The sequence below is a fragment of the Nomia melanderi genome, chromosome 2 (genome assembly GCF_051020985.1).
Source record: "Nomia melanderi isolate GNS246 chromosome 2, iyNomMela1, whole genome shotgun sequence".
Classification (NCBI taxonomy): Eukaryota; Metazoa; Arthropoda; class Insecta; order Hymenoptera; family Halictidae; genus Nomia; species Nomia melanderi.
In genome coordinates, this window is record NC_135000.1 from 16,909,581 (window position 1) to 16,926,475 (window position 16,895).

The 16,895-nt window shown below is 39.0% G+C and overlaps 1 long non-coding RNA gene across 1 annotated transcript; it reads right to left on the reverse strand.

The window, feature by feature from the left end:
* Window positions 1-4,643: 4,643 nt before the first annotated feature.
* LOC143174211 (uncharacterized) lies at window positions 4,644-6,176 on the reverse strand. The gene is made up of 3 exons (XR_012997986.1): window positions 5,765-6,176; window positions 5,460-5,683; window positions 4,644-4,859 (listed from the first exon to the last, which is right to left on the reverse strand). It is a non-coding gene; the product is annotated as an uncharacterized LOC143174211 (long non-coding RNA).
* Window positions 6,177-16,895: the final 10,719 nt, after the last annotated feature.

Below are 16,895 nucleotides of genomic sequence, written 5' to 3' on the forward strand. Positions count from 1 at the left end.
AGGCAATACACAAACTAAAATAAAATAACAATTCCTCTCGAACCATATTAACAAATCAAAATTAATCTACCACCTATAACAAATCCTTCACATCCACATATCATATTACCGCCAACAACCACATACCAGTTAATAAAACAATAAATCCAAACTTTCAAAAATTTCCTCCAAAATTGTCATTTAAAATTACCAAACGGGTCAAAGTGGCTCAATCCTGAGGTCTTCTTTTTTCAATTATTAAGAAGGTAACAGATGTTTCTCCAAGAAATTATGAAAGAAATTGATTTAGCACCACGCAAACTGAATTGTGAATCAATTAGTCTTAACAGATGCACTCTTGCAGTTGTTACAGAGAAATTTCAAAAGCTCAATTTAACTGTTCAGTAGTTACAGTATTAAAAAACATAACAGTTAGAATCATGAATCTCCATTTCATTCACAAGCAGATCTTCGCCGAGCCACCGATTAGCCAGAGAGGGTTGATCCTCCGCGGGCCAAAAATTGATTCTGTACCGCAGTGCGGTAACGCATCGGGGCGGTTCGGTATTGCGTAACGCTGGCTGCCTCGTCGTCGTTCTCGCGAATCGCTCTCAGCCGCAAATATCGCGGCCGCGAGTGGAACAGAGAGAAAGAGGCTGCCGTGCGGTGCACGCGTTCGTTACACACGCTGTCGCGATCCGGTGACAGGGACTAATACTCCTATCCGCCTCGCGCAACTGACGGATAGCCTCGGACTAATCTGCCGCGGGGGGATTAGCGTGGAACTATTATCGAATAATTTAGGCGTCGCGTCGCGGGAACGCGGACAGGTGCCGCTTACCGGCGGATCTCTTCGACGATTCCAGGACCCGGCGCACGATTTATTGCGATCGCGTCCAGCCTGCGCTCGACTTACCTACATTTTTCTCCGCTAGCCTTTCTTTCGAGCCGAGTCCTACATCCACCCCAGATATATGGCCCATCGAAGCGACATAGTTTCAAGGATCGCACATCAGTTTTTTCCTCTCATAAATATTGGATTTCGTTGGAGTCTTCTTGCAGTATAGCAGTCGCGTTTCAATTGACGAATGTAAAATACAAGCGACAGCGATTTCGAGGAATAGGCTGTAGATGGTTGTGTTTGTAGATAATAGAGGAATATATTTGAAATACAAGCTAATCGACATTTTTGTGTTGTTTTATGGAATTTTTGGTTTCTTGCGTTGGTTTCGGTCTAAGATATTTGGTAGATGTAAATTTTTATGTAATTTTGGTTTTCGTGAATGAGTTGTCGGAAATGTGAATTTGTATAAGAATTAGTAAGGAATTGTTGGTAAATTCTGAATTGCAAAGTTGGAGTATGTATTTGATAATTTTGAAGGTAGTTAATGATCCATGTTGTATTTGCTTGGATGACGAGTCATATAGTTTTATATTTACTACATATAAGAGGAAAAGGAGCTGTACAATGCAGATTGTTTGCCATTAAACGTAAAGACCTGTTTCTATTACAATATTAAATTTCTAACAACAAGTGAACCATTTACACGAAGAATAAACTGAAACAGAATCTTCCAGTTTGTAGTAACAATGAAATGAAATTGGAAGTAATTTAGTATGAAGGGATTAGGGAGAGGTTACTATCAAATAATTCGGTAGTCCTAGGGGAACAAACAGGTGTGCTTTATTAGCCATTTGCCGGATACTTGAGAAGCTTGAAACTGGTTACCGGTCTTTTGATGTTCGTGTGGCCCGCTGACGTACGATATCCTGCCGGATGGTCGGTTTCATAAATAAATAACGAATCGTGAGTGTCCACGTGCACACGTACGCGATGTGAAAGTACAGTTACCACCATCGTGCAATTTAATTAACCGTATACTTTGTAGAATTTGCATCTGTGCACAGCAATTTGCGAGAGTTATAATTTACATATATTTACGGTTAAGGTAACTTAAATCTGCATATTATCGTTAACCTTACGTAAAACGCACATTAAACGTATTAACGATAGAAGGGGGAGGCAGGGCAGTTACAAAGTGATAGAATTACTGTTACACGACTCGACGTCATCGTAACGCGTTTAATTCGGAAAAATTCTTTCGATTCGTTCGCGACGCTGGCATATAAATATTGAATTTCAAGTTCTATTTGCGTATCCGGGATACCGTGGCGCGTTTTGAATCGCAGATTCGTGTCACCGGTTGACTAATATTCCTACTCGTTACGTGTAACTGACAGATAGTCTCTAGCTAATCCGCCCTGAGGATTAGCGGAGAGTTATTGTTGAACTAATAATTTTGGCGCGGCAGGAACACTGACAACCGCTCGCATACCCGGGAATCTTCCAGCGTGGCCGACAACGCGCGAAATTATATTTGCAACTAATTAAAATACTTCGACCCGTTTTCATGTTGATTTTGCGAACATGGCTAATATGTCACGAATTTCATCAAAATTATATGTACGATATGTTTGTTCCCTTACGAAATGGCAGTTATAGTTTTACTCATAAGTGAAATTGTTTAAGAAATGTTTTGTTTACCGGAAATAATATTTTTATATATAAAAGGTACTTTACAAATAAAAAGAGTAGCATTCTGATATTTAAGAAAAGGATAACATGTTTATTTACATTTTTTAAGGAATGATAAAACTGAGGTGAAATATAATTTTATTTTTTACGTTAATAGTTTCAATAGATTAAAAATAAAATTACGAAAGATTAAATTTCATAAAAATTTTGTTTTATTCCTTTTCAGAGTCTAATTAAAAACTAGAAATATATAAAAATTCATAGATCAACAATAACATTACCAATAGAATAGAAATATTATAATGTACAGATATACATAGTGGTTGACCTTTAAAGGAAATTCAAGGAACTATCAACAAATTTAATCTCAAATACTTTCAATGAAAGTTACAGAACAAGAAACGAGTTCGAAAGTTGTCAAGTTTAATGTGAAACTCGATTTTTAAGTGAAAGTAACTTGAAACCAGAATGTCATCGACAGACTACCTGTTGCAAGAATGATAACGTAAAGCAAAATTACCTGACAAATAACAGCAACTTTCTGAAATATTATCCGTACAAAAGTTCCAGTATATATTTATATCATTTTCACTAGAAAAGCAAAGATCATTATTAACCAAGTACTCGTCAACTTTGCACATATGTTGGTAAGTAAATGAACAAATATTTTGAACATTATACTTGTATTGGTTACTATGTCGCTTTTGAACATAATACTTGTACTGACGATCAAATGAACAAATGCTTTTGAACATAATATATTGGTGATCGAGTGAACAAATACTTTTGAACATTTCACACGTACTAGTAACCAAGTGAACAAGTACTTTTTAACACTATACTTGTATTGGTAACTAACTGAACAACAGTACACACATACTAATGTATAGCTCTGTCGAACATTGCATAAATAATCTCATTTGTGTGTACACTTACAATGTGATCCCTATTTCAATAAACTCGGAAACAATTTAAACCACAAAAGGTTCCAACCGAACTGACTTGTTTCGCGGTACGTTCTAATCGTTTTCCAGAAACCTTCTTTATTGTGCGAACAGTTAAGTTCACGGGGAACGTATCTTTGCACGCGTTGCACTATTTCAGGATCGCCCGCAGGTGTAGGCTGCCGTCCAATTAGCTGCAGGTTGATGATTTCGCGAGGCATGCTCGATGGATTCGCTAATTCTAACCTACCCACGACCGAGATCGCGGAGTTACATTATATCGGTACCATTTACAAACTAATTTACGGTATACACGTATGTTTGTCTACAAATTTCCTTATGTAATTACTTATTGCTAACAGCCATCTAACGAATGAACCGGGGGAGTGTCGAGTATCCGAGTAGATCATAAAATAAAGCTGATTATGTTTCAAGATCTTAACAAATTGCAAGCTGTTCGGGAAAGTAAACAGTCTCATTGAACTTTTTTGTTTCACCACTGTGACTTGAAGTTCGTGTAGGTGGCGGCTGTTACGATTTATCGGAAATTTTTATTCGAATAATTTATGGCAGTTAGGAAATACACTGAATGTTCTGTGTGCATTGAAATTGAAATAGATAGATGGGTAATAATGGATCGCTGAAAATTGAATGATGTGAAGAAAATTTATTAATCGTTAAGCGAAGCATTTTTTGCTTCATTTTATGCAGTCGCTATATATTTTGCAAATATAATAAAAATAATGGTTCCTCTAATATGTTCAAAGTGTCATGAATTTTACGATAAGATAATAATTTATTTTTGACCTATTTGATATCTATTAATAAACTTCTCAATGAATGTGCTCTATCAGAAATAAATTTGAGAATATTAGTCTGATTAATAATCCCAAAAGAAACATTTATATTATGTTGCTTAACAGAATTTTTTAATCCATAATTATAGTTAAAAAATTAATTAAAAGTTCCTTAACTTAAGAAATATCGAAAGTTCATCACAAATTTTTACCTAAATTTAATAATCTCGTAGCAAGATCTTGTAGATAAAGGTTAGAACAGTGTGTGTACCTAATATTTAAGCAGATCACAGTTATATTGTTAAAAAGTTTTATTTAAAAAATCACCGGGCACTTATAATAGAATGAATAGTAATTGTAAAACGTGACATAGATAATGCTAGCAAATAACAGTATCTTTGCTTCTTTCTTACTTATACATATGCTCGAAAACTCCACCCACTTTCATTTCCGGTCCTCAACATCGTGGTACATCTCACTGACCTAACCCTCGAGGGAGATATAATTTTCAGATATTACGCATCAGTATGTTTCCTCTTCAAGGAGATTATGACTTCCGTGCACGTGCTTAATATCAACTGTTCCTGCATGCTTCTCTCAAACCTGAAATTCATTTATTGTCAGGATATTTGATGCACTGAACGCTGAAAGTACCCATTCTCTTCTGGTAAATATCCCCATAATATTCAACTATTATCTTCAAGTTTCATGAAATCAAATTCGTATCATCCTTTTTACACGTCTTTATTTGAATTTTCTCAATAATCGATTCAGCAGGCTTGCATTATATTTTAAAAATTATATGTTAGACAATATTCAGTAATCAAACAAAACGTTCCAAGTAGTAATACATTATGTATTCTGAAACGTATAAGCTGTTCAGTTAGGCAAGTCTCGTTTCCTACCATAAATCCTATCGAAAAAATGTTGATCCTTTGATTTACAATCCGAAAGAAATTCATGAGGCGAATATTTCGATTTAACTTTAATAAACATCGATATTATACTGTAAATTGATGTCTGCCTATTAATGCAACGTTCAAAAATGAGTTCTATCGAACATAATTATTTAAAAGTTTTCAAGCAAGCGGTTTGTTTAACAGTCTTGATCAATATAAATAGCAGAAAAATTGTGTATACAGTATTCACCGAGGAAAAGTGAATATAATTTTCATTCCAAAATTATTAACACGCAATAATTACCACCGGAACGGAAAAGAGAACACTGAAGGAAAAGGGTTAATGAAGATCTCGTAAGGCTTTAGACATTAATTACACTCGTTAATTAAGAAAATCCACGTTTCATAAACAACCGCAGGCCGTTCCTTATTTTTTGCGAAAGTAATTTCCTGATTCAGTAATATTCCTGCCATCAGATTAGAACTCACAATAGCGCGAATACATAACCGTGAATAATGCAGAGACATCTGGAACAATTCCTACGTTAGGCGTCAGCCGCGAAGCATTCCTACGTGGATACGCCGAATTAGAAAATAAAGACAATTTACCCGGCGATTGTTGCATCGCCTCGCCGAGGATCCCGAGATCGTTCCTTTTTATCTCGCCGGACAATTTACATCAAAACATCTTCGCCGTAGACCCACGTGCGCATTCAAGAACACTATTTCCATCTGTTACCCAAGAGTCCCACAATGTTCTACACACAGCTTATCTCGCCATCTTTATTATTTCCTCATTGTTAATTCAAGCTGAGCATGGAGAGGGCCGGTGCAAAGAAATTTAATTACGCTCGACCCAACGGAACAGGCCAACAATTTATTTCAAACGCGCCGTTTACTTCTTGCCCCGTGGACGAATTAAAAATATCGTCTCACGTTCGTAACGCTTATGTAAAATGACGTTTCTGGCTCTTCCTGAAACGTATACAGCCGCTCGGCCTCCCCACGCACTGCGAGCGCACTTCAGACGGCATAGAGAAGCGTACTCGGGAAACGATATTCGGGAAAAAACTCCTACGTTGCACCCACGCGTGCGCACGTATGTAGGTGCTTATTGCGCTCCCGTAATATCGACGCAATGCCGGTACGTCATGAGTAGCGATGGGACCAGGTTCAATGCGTAGGTACGTGCCAGTGAATATGAATCAGTTCGATAACTGAGACTTGCTTTATTGCGGACAATTAACCTTTTGCACTCGAGAGGCGACTCTCAGTCACCACTTAATTCTATATAGTAAAATTGTAAACTCGTATATGTAATGTTAGTTTTATATAATATATCGAGCGTGAAATATTGAAATAAAATAGCTTTGATTCTTAATTTATGTATGTCTTCTTAGTAGTTAATTTCAAAAGAGTTTCGTCTATATTATATTGAGAAATACTGAATATTTGTAGTGGAGAACTTTCGAGTGCAAAGGTTTAATACGTTGAATGCCACGAAGGTCACCAGTGATCCCAACAAAATCAAATCACTAGGATGATTATTTTAAAATATTTCTGTATTACAAAATAATACTAATGCAGTGACATTCAGCTACTTAAACGTGCAATGATAATAATGTAATTTAATCAAATGATTTAATATTATATTTTTTCGACTGTGTGTATTTTGCTCTATGAAATCGTACGGAATTCAGCGTGTTAATAATCTGGCTCGTTTTGCGTATGAATTGTTATATAAGTTTAGGTTATCTATTATACAAGTCATTGTAAGTAATTTTTTGATAATTGTATTTAGCTTCGAAGGAATTTTAATTAGTAGAATGTCAGATCGGTATGAGTTCAATATGTAGGCGTTCTTGAGTACAAGTCGGTTTGATATTTGAAACTCGGTTCATTGGATATGATTAATAACGTGACACGTTTCGTATACGAACTATTATATTAAGATGTTTCGACATTTGTTGAAAAATATATTTGAATGTTTAAGAATTTTATTTATATGACAATTTATTGATAGAAGAATTTTAATTAGTAATATATTAACCGGCATTCGAACAAGGCTTCAATAGAATGTTTTAACCGTTTGCGTATCGTATCAATTTTATACAGTAGTATCATATTAATCGGAATTAATTTCCATGCACAGTAGCAATATAGTGCATCGTTCTAAACAGTAAATGAAATTTATTATTTTTCTCGAACTTCGAATAAATTTAACATAATAATAGACGTTTATTTAACATAAATATCAGGTTTTATATAACTGAAACGGTAAAAGAGTTTTGGTGGCTGAGTGTGCACACAACGTCGCATCCAACTGTAATATTCGATATGGAAGAATATTTTGGCAATCAGGAAGAATTCGAATACGACAGCGAACTTCTTCGCAACATTATGCCACGATGTTTTTATTCAAATCGAAGAGTCGTTATTGGCGTCTTTTGCATTCCAAAACCCGTTGATCCTTACTTTGCCTGCAAAGGGTTGCCCAGGCAACGCCCACCACTTCCATTTACACGAATTTGTATCTCCATTGTATAATAAGCAATTGACAGCGATATAATTGATGTGTATCACATAGTTGCATTAAATTCGAGCGAAACTTGAAGGTATATTTGGAACCAATGGCTGAATCGATATCCTGGCGGACACGCCCACTGAATGACTGAGGTCGATGCCTGCTCTGGCAAACGACCAGAGGTTCGAAAAGTGGAGTCGAGAAGCGAGACGCTTCTCTGCAGTTTCTTCTTTATTTATTAATCCTTTAAACGAATTTATTGCACCATAACAGCAACATATTTTGGATAGTACGGTGGATAATGTATACATATGCGCGCAATAAGACACGTGAGAGTATTTAAAAGACAAAACTCCATGTCTTGTAATAAACTATTTCGTATTTTCATCCATACCACTTTGTTTCTTCTCAAATGTATCTATTTCATAATTTCACTAATAATTCATTCAATTTTACATATTTTTCACAATTCGAGCATAATATGTATATAATCTGCTTTAGAAAATAGTAGTTCAATACATACATCAATAGAATTTTCATTTTATATTAACACTAGAACTACCAGATGAATTAGAATGACCCACTCCTGATTTATTCTTTTACAATTACTGGAAAGGTACAGATGCTTCTCTGAGAAATCGTTAAAGAAGCTGATTTAGTAATACCTACATTGAAATATAAGGCAATTGAAATCTTAGTAAATACACAGTTATAAGTTTCATAGAACTTGGTAGTTCTAGTGTGAAACACATGTACAGTTAAATAGGATTCATCTGTATAACGATATTATATCTTACACCATCATTTCCATCTCATTTGAACTTCTCAAGAATTACTTTAAAAACTGTCTTCACAGTAAACTCTCCAATATTCTGCAATCCGCGAGTTACCGATCGGACAATGGAATCGCTCGCGAGCCAATTCGGAAGTTTTTCATTTCCGAGGGGCAGGAACACGCGCACTTAGCTCACCTTTACCGGCAATCACGTGAGCCGCGATTTCCACGTAATAACAGATTCGCAGGACGAAATCATCGGTCCACCCGTGTTCCCCGGGTATCCTCGTCGTTAAAGGGGGGCCATATTCCACGGTGAATTATAACGCGAGATGATTTTTCTCCGCAATGCTCGAAGGACCGAAAATACGCGGTCTAAGTAAGCGGGCGAAGTTAGTGGTTGGAGAGCGGCTGGGGATGATTAGGGCGGGCGCCACGAAGTATGCACTCGCGCCGCGGCTGCATTCTCGAACGGCCACCGCGCGGGGCTATGAATTCCATCGGGACTTACGTTGGATGCAAATAGTATGTAAGAGTGCCGGTGGGAGCGCAGATATGGCCGAGCTAATGACCGAAACAGTATGAGGCCGCGGCCTCGAGTTTCCGAGACGCGAGAAAGGAGATCGAAAGTGAGGAGAGAAGAATGATTTCCAAGGGAGAACGGCCTACGATCCGTGCGTGCACACGCGTGCATATGTGTACGAGCAATTGTACCGCGGAAGGAACTTTTACTTCGAGTAGGGAATACAAAACCCGGTTTCGATACTTACCATTTTTACGCGGTAAGATCATTGTACACACAAAATAGTAGGTATGCTATTTCTGTATTCTTGAAGGCTCTTATCGTACGAACTGTAGATTTTAATAGGATCATTCCAATTGTAGAGAAAGTATTGATTCAGTTTATGGTAATAGCTTTATGATTAGAGCTTTATTGAGACTGCAGAAAATAAAGAAACGTACCTTGGTGAATGGCATGAATTGGATTTAAATTGGCAGATTGCGTCCGGTGTTTTCAGTTCTGCGTAAGTATTTAGTATCGCATTAGCAACTCCTTTCGGTTATTAGCGACACTCTGGAACGAATATATAATTATCATTTGTGTTGTTACGAACCTTGTCCGCAAGGTTCACTTCTTGGAGAAGTATTATTTTGACGTTCTTGCGTGTTGCGAGATCGCTTTTTAACCTTACTCGAAGCTGGTTCTTCTGACGAGCCGTTGCAAATTTAGTGCAATCAGAAATTATATATTTGGTAGGTATTGCAGTGTTGCTGGCGCCACGGGATACTCGATCACGTTCGGTTATTACGTGCGAATGTGTCGACATAGTAGGGTTAATCTTTAATGCTCTATCTTTTATTCCTGTCCGTTCTATTCCATTAGTGCTTAATTATTATTGTTATTATTATTTTAATCCCTTCTTTTCAATATTAAAAAATTTTAACACATTTCCCTCTTAGACATTAAAATATTCCATTTCATTCTTATTTGAATTAAAATCATATCTATACTCTCGTTCATTATCAACAAATATCTTTAATTATGTAGTCTCTTAAAATTCACTATATAAATATAGAATATAAAATAAAGAAAATAAAGAAAATAAAGAAAACTTCAGAACAGTTCAAAAACGTTCTCAACATATTTTCAACAGAACTCTTACAAAAACGAATATACTTCCATGCAACACCAATGTCCCCAAACCTTATTCTATGCCCAAAACTTCATCAAAGTCATCTTCCGCATTCAACCTTCATTCAAAAATTCCAACAATTCCATTTCAAATTGAATTTTCCAAAATAGGTTAAAAATGTTCAACGGCGACACTAAACATCGTCCTGAACCTGTCCAGAATCTCTAAAACGACACGCATCCCGAGCTTCCAAACAATTCCGTGAGTTTTTCCTCGCGCGCGTCTCGCAAATGGCTGGCTCTGCTGCTGCGCGAGGACGCAGAGGCGAGAGGGGCAAAGGAGTTAAATAGTATCACGGTAATTGTCACGGTGCCATTTGCGAGTGGCGCGCAACGTTGAAGCGACCAGACGGCGTGTAACCGGGATCGCGTGTCTCCGCGAGCTGGTTCTCCCGTATCCGCGGCATTATGTGCGTTGCCAGGCATTCCTGCCACCACGGCCATACCCGAGTTCTTGCGGGTTGCTTTGGCGCCCGACTAATTATCTCCAATGGAAGATAGTTTCGCCGCATTTCGCACCGACTTGCCGCGCATTAATTTCCGTCCATGCTCGTTTATGCGGATCTCCGCCTTCTGCTTTCCGCGCCGGTCACCGCCTCGCGCAGCCCCGGAGTCATCTTTCTGCTCGATTAACGTTAATACCCGAGATGCTTGCGATAACTATTGATAAGAAAGAATACGAGCAAGCCACTGAGCGTAACTTCTGATTGCATTCCTGCAATCGTTGAGGTTTGCACACCCTGTACGCCGCTCGCCGTTTCGTCGGTCATCTTTTTACGCAATCGCGATCACTTTGTGGCCCCTTAACCCGTCGAAAGCGGGAAAGTGTTTGTTATCTGCGGTATGAACGGTGGATTACTTTTTTTTTTCTTTTTTGGTGTTCCTTTCCTTGATGCTGGTCGCCTCGATCGCTTCGGAGTTGAGCTTGAAATTGTTATTCGATGCTAAAGTGAAACTGTAGATGTTAATAGCGGATGATTTTTAATCTGGTTCTGTGCGGAGGTTGTGTGTGGATTGTAGGTGTTGGGAGGTTTTCGATATGTAGAATGAAATTTCTGATCGGTAATGTATTTTCTTTATAAGGGACGGTAACTTTTGAAACTTGTATTTAAGATATTTTAAAATTGTTTCTTAAGTGTTTTGTAATGTTATTTTAATGATGTACGTAGAATATAGTCACGGAAATGACGGAATTGAAGACGATGCAGTCTCGGTAAACGAGATTATCGCGAGTCAATGCACGCCGCGGAGTGTGTCTCAATTCGATTACGTTAGTCTGGGTCGAGTGTTAAACGGCGCGGATACGATTAGGCACGTAATTCATTTCGTTGCTTTAGGGTCGATAGGATTAAATAAAACTATAACAGACTAGTTTCATTATGAATTTAATGGATTATAAGCTTGGCTTTTTTTATGGTTTCTGTTATGCATTCGAAAAAGTGGAGAAGCTAATTGAATTTGATTAGACTGTCATAGGTAAACTACGTAAATATGTATCATTGCCAGCATTCCTAATTTACTAGAGAAACTCAACAGCAATAATATTATGTGCTATTATTGAACTGCAGATTTCTATGCAGTTGTGAGAAATTTCAAAATCCTCAATTATATAGAACGCACACGAAACAAAAATATGTATAATACATCTGAAGTGCAGTTTTATAAAGTTCATTGTGAAAAAATCATTCTCTATCGTAATTCTGTTTTCTTAATTATACCTTTAAAAATTTGAATTTGCATAAAAATTGCACAACATCTACGAATTACAATTAACGAATTAGAATTAGAGTGAAAGTTCACATTAGAACATATTAGAAGTTACGTAACAATAAATTAAGTTCAACTACTTAATCTTAAATGTGCTTCTAATAAAAATGAGGAAAATCGATACTGTTTTAACGTTTAAACAGATACAGCAGCTCGAGGTTTCCCATTTACTTGAACGTTCGGTAAAGAAATTTGTGTCTCCAATCGAAGATGGAAGTCTTTCTCTCGCTAAGAAAATCTATGGCGACATGCGCAGGTAAATACGAGAGTTTTCTTCGTGTCTGCGAACAATAGGGATACGCTTTCTCTTGTTCCTATCAGTGTGTCAGGGGAATTAAGTGTGATTAACGTGCTAGAGACGTACTCTGCGCGCACTGTACAAAGCAGCAGTTTCTTCGCGCTGTAAGGGAAATGCTTTTAAGTATGCGTCTAGACCTCTAGACTCTAGACGAATGGAATTCTATTGGATCATTCACGCGTCGTCAGAAACCGCGGTCAGCAGAACTCAACCGCAACCTCCGTGGATCCTGCTTCCGGGCTTGGTGCCTGATACTTGCGTCTATTTACATGCACACGCTGCAGAAAATATTTTTCGTATCACTCGAATCTTTAGTGCCTTAATCATCCACACTTATTGCCTATTAATAGTAGCAAAACAGTTTTGCTTCATTTATCCATTTCTGAAAGCAATGTAGATCTATACGAAATTAAAAAATTTTATCTCTATTTTTCTTTACTCTGTGAAAATGGAAATGTTCCGCACAAAATTGAAAAATTCAGTTTCAGTATGTTTAGGTATGACGCAAATATTCTTTAATGTGACAAATGGCGTAGTAGTTATTAGTGAAATAATATTCGCTATCATCGAACTGTAACTTTAGTAGGATAACAAATAAACTATCAATTTTATTAAATATCATTATTTTAGAATACTCACAAATTCTAGTTCGCATAGCATATTCCTAAGATTCCTAATATTAATATTCCTAAGATACAGTAAATTACATCTCGCGAAAATCGTCATTAACCTTACCACACATGTCAAGCTCGTAACAAAACTTTTCAAGAAAAATTATCAAATACAAATACCATTCCATCCGTTTGACTAAAAATTAAATATAATTTACCTATTACAAATTCTCAAATATAAGCAGAACAATTTAAAAATTTTTTTTTATTTTCAGTAAATCATCAGCAGAACAATACTTCTAATGCCCGCAGTTGAAAAAGAAATGACACTTCAAGGGGTTGAAGTCAATGGGAAACATCGATCAAGATTTCCGTGCGCAACAGTGAAACGGAAAGGAAGGTGAGCTCAGCTTTTCTCTCATCGGCGAAACGAAGGCCGTCAAATATAAAGTTTCATGCGGAACGCAGCCTGCAGGCTGCACGCCGTGACGTGATACAAAGTGATACTCGTCTTCAGGGTGGACGGTGGAGCAGCGTAGTGCCCGCGGAGACGCGCCGCGAGAAGGTTGAAGGGCAGTAGTGTGGGTGAACCTTGGCGGATAAGGGACTGCGAGAGGCCGCAAGCGAGAGGAGGGATGCGACAGAGTGCAGTGTACTGCGATGCGTCGCGGTATCGTGTTGCCATACCTGCCAATTACGAAGCCGCTCTTGCGGTAGGTTCCCCGGCGATGAGCGGAACGGACACTTTGGACATGCCGTGACACGGTCATCGACTGCGTGGACTTCATAGTCGATGCGTGTGCTCGCAGGGAAGCATTTATTTGTGGATCGTTCGACACGGCCGCGCTGCGCCGTCTCCCTTTTTCCGTTCTACCGCGTTGTCTTTCATTTCTGGCTACGATAAATGTCGCCTGTGAAATCTTGTACCACTCCGATGAACGTGCACCCTCTGGAAACTGATGAATCACTAGATGCATCGAGGGTTTCTGAGTTGCACGAAAGACTGTTGCGACTGTATTGTTACTCCGAACTATCTCCACTGTTTCCTTGTGCCTTGGATCAAGGTAGATGAACTTGGGGTGAGTTTTCGTTTGACAACTGACTCGGTTGTAAATTAGTTGCCAATGAAAAGATTTTGAATTCTAATATACTTAGTATTTTTAAGTGTCTTTATCGTTTCAAAGGTACAATGTAAAGTATTAGAAAAAGAATACTTAGAAAGACGGTTAGTGTAACGTAGCATTTTCACGATGAAGCTGAAAGCTCAATATAAAACTTCGTAACAACGAATCAATCTAAATTATAAAGTTCATGAAAATCTTAAAAGGAAAACGAATCAAAATAGAAACTAGTCCCATAATAAAGTCTAACATACAATGAACCTAGTTTAAATTCACGAAGATTCTCCACAGGGTTACTTGCACCCCCAAAGCATTGAAAAGTACACACAACCCACAAAATAGAACAAACTACTCGTCCCTCGACAAACACAGCAACAAAATCACGCACAAAGAAGGAGCTGAGCCGTTGAAACAGTTCCCGTAAATCAAACGTAACTGGATCGTTACGTTAGCAAGTAGTATACCCCGGTGTCCCTCGCGTTAATTAAGATCTGATCGCTTTTTCATGTCGGGGTTAGCGATTTTTCGTCGAATGTACCACTGCAGAAACGTGTAGGTACACACGCGTGTAGATGTCGGCTGCAGCCCGCGCGGTATCGTTCGAAGAGATATGCTCGGATGAGGATGCGGAGGAGGAGGAGGGATGCTGGTAACGGCAAAGAGCGTGATTTATATTTGCTAATAAGTCTGTCAAAGAGGTACCCGACCGCTATTACCAGCTTCTCGGTACGGACCCGGTTGCTCCAGATATAGAGGCGCAAGATCGCGCGCGCGCCGCCGCCGCCGCTCGAGGACGAAAGACGTGCACTTAGGGGGGACGTGTACCGTCGGCCATATACAGATGTTTTACTGATATCATATTTGCTCCTTATACAGTAGCGCGCACCCGGGCTGACCGGCTACGCGTCACCATTTGAGAAAGTAGCGGTCACCAGCTGCACACTGCCGCCCGGTCATTTGGAATTTTTCAAACGACTCCCGTACGCCGACCCGGGCGCTTTCCTGCTCGCCTCCTTCGTCCTCGACGCTCACCACCACGCCCGCGGGACACCGCGCGCCTTTGATTGACCGCTTTGTCTCGCGCGACGCGCACGGGAATATTTCTGATTTATGGCGAACATCCCGGTAGCCAGGGAACGCTGACAATGCTGAGCATCGTCGGCCGCTTAGCCGCGCGGGAATGCCTGCAGCTGAACTGTAACTTCGAATTTCGTGCGGCAGCTCGCGTTACGTTTGCGCAAACAATTCGCAATCAACGGTGCACCGAGCTAATTCGCAACTGCCCGTCACCATTTAACTGGACAGCGGATTTTGTTAATGGGATTTGACTTGTTTGATGGGTACTTGTACGAATGGCAGTGAGTATGCTGGTTTGGGGAGTTATGATTCTCTTTTGGAGGTTTGCGTGAGGTTATGTGGAACTTAGATAGTGGTTGTAGGTATTAGTAAAGCTATTTTTGCATGTTTGTTTTGAATGCCTTGAGATGGTTTTTATTTGATCACGAAAAGAGAACTGTTTAGGTATTATGGATTTCTACGTTATGAGTTGAAAAGAGAAAGATTATAGTTATGGTTCTTCTTAATCGATTGCCTAACTGTTAAAATTCTAGTGGCGGTTTGCAAAAAGAAAAAGAAAAATATAGTAGATTATTTATTGGTAGACCTAACGGAAAATAAGAAACCGTAACAGTATATGATATCACTGCAACAAGTAATAAATTCTTTCTCTCTCACTAGCTGCCTCGAAGCATGGTCCACGGTGCACGCCACGCGAAGAGGAAACCCCGAATTCGAGCCGGGCCGTTATTTCATATGCAGCACAGTTCAGCGTGTACAAAGGCCATGACGTAAGTGGGTGTTCGAGGAAAAAAAGGGCCACGTGGGCGATTAAAAAGAGTCGAATCACCGAGCGTGCCCCATACACTCCATTGGCGAGATCCAAGTGTGGTCGTTCCTAAAGTAATCCATCGGCGGATACACAAGAAGCTAGTTTACCGCTAAATTCTTCTCTTGTTTAATAAAGTAATATAACAAATTTTGTAATATTAATCTTTTTGTAGTTTCAGTTTTTTGTATACCATTTTTTAATTTACTTAATATGTATTTAAATGAAATAACACCCTTTCCCTTTTCAAAAATGTTTCGAGTTGTTAAAAAAAGGATATCTGATAGGATCATTAAATAAAAGAAAATCATTAATTTCTTTTTTAAGAAAGATTGATTCCCTTTAGTTTCAAGACTGAAAATTACCAAAATTACTATAACATTAGCCCAAATATTTTCTCTCTCTTTTTGTTCGTAACAAATAAACTATAAACACAATATCAAACCTCATACTCACAAGACTTCAACTGAAATAAAAACCAATCCGGTCCGAATCTCACCAAATCAACCTCCCTAGTTTCAACAGCTTCCCAACAAAGTGTTAACAAGGTTCCACATTGAAACAGATTTCTCCACGTTTCGCGCGCCGATTCACCGGAGAGTCTCGCGAACCCAGCATCGGTAGGGTTAAAAGAGGCGATCCATGAAGCTCGGAGCCATTGTTCCCGGCAATTGCCGATTAAGCAATTACGAGGGCAGAGCGTCCGGCAAGTCGATCGGAAAGCAAGCGGGTACGACGGTTCGTACCTAATCAGATGACTTAATGGTGGCAGAAATCGAGGCTCGCGGAAGTGAGAAAGAGAGAGTGGGAGGAGAAAATGGAAAAAGAGAGAAAGAGACATGAACGTCGAAACGGGCCCAGGTAGAACCGAGAATTTATTAGCATATAATCTCCTTTAATCGAGGCACCGGCCGTCGGATGATCTCGAAGGGGCCCAGGATCGTCGCGGCGATCATTATGCTAAATAGGTCTGAATCCTGAATCACCGAGGAACCGTGCGCGCGAGCGCGGGGCCGTCCACGCTGACGAACTTCCCCGCTTCCACCAGCGGCCGCGCGAACATCGT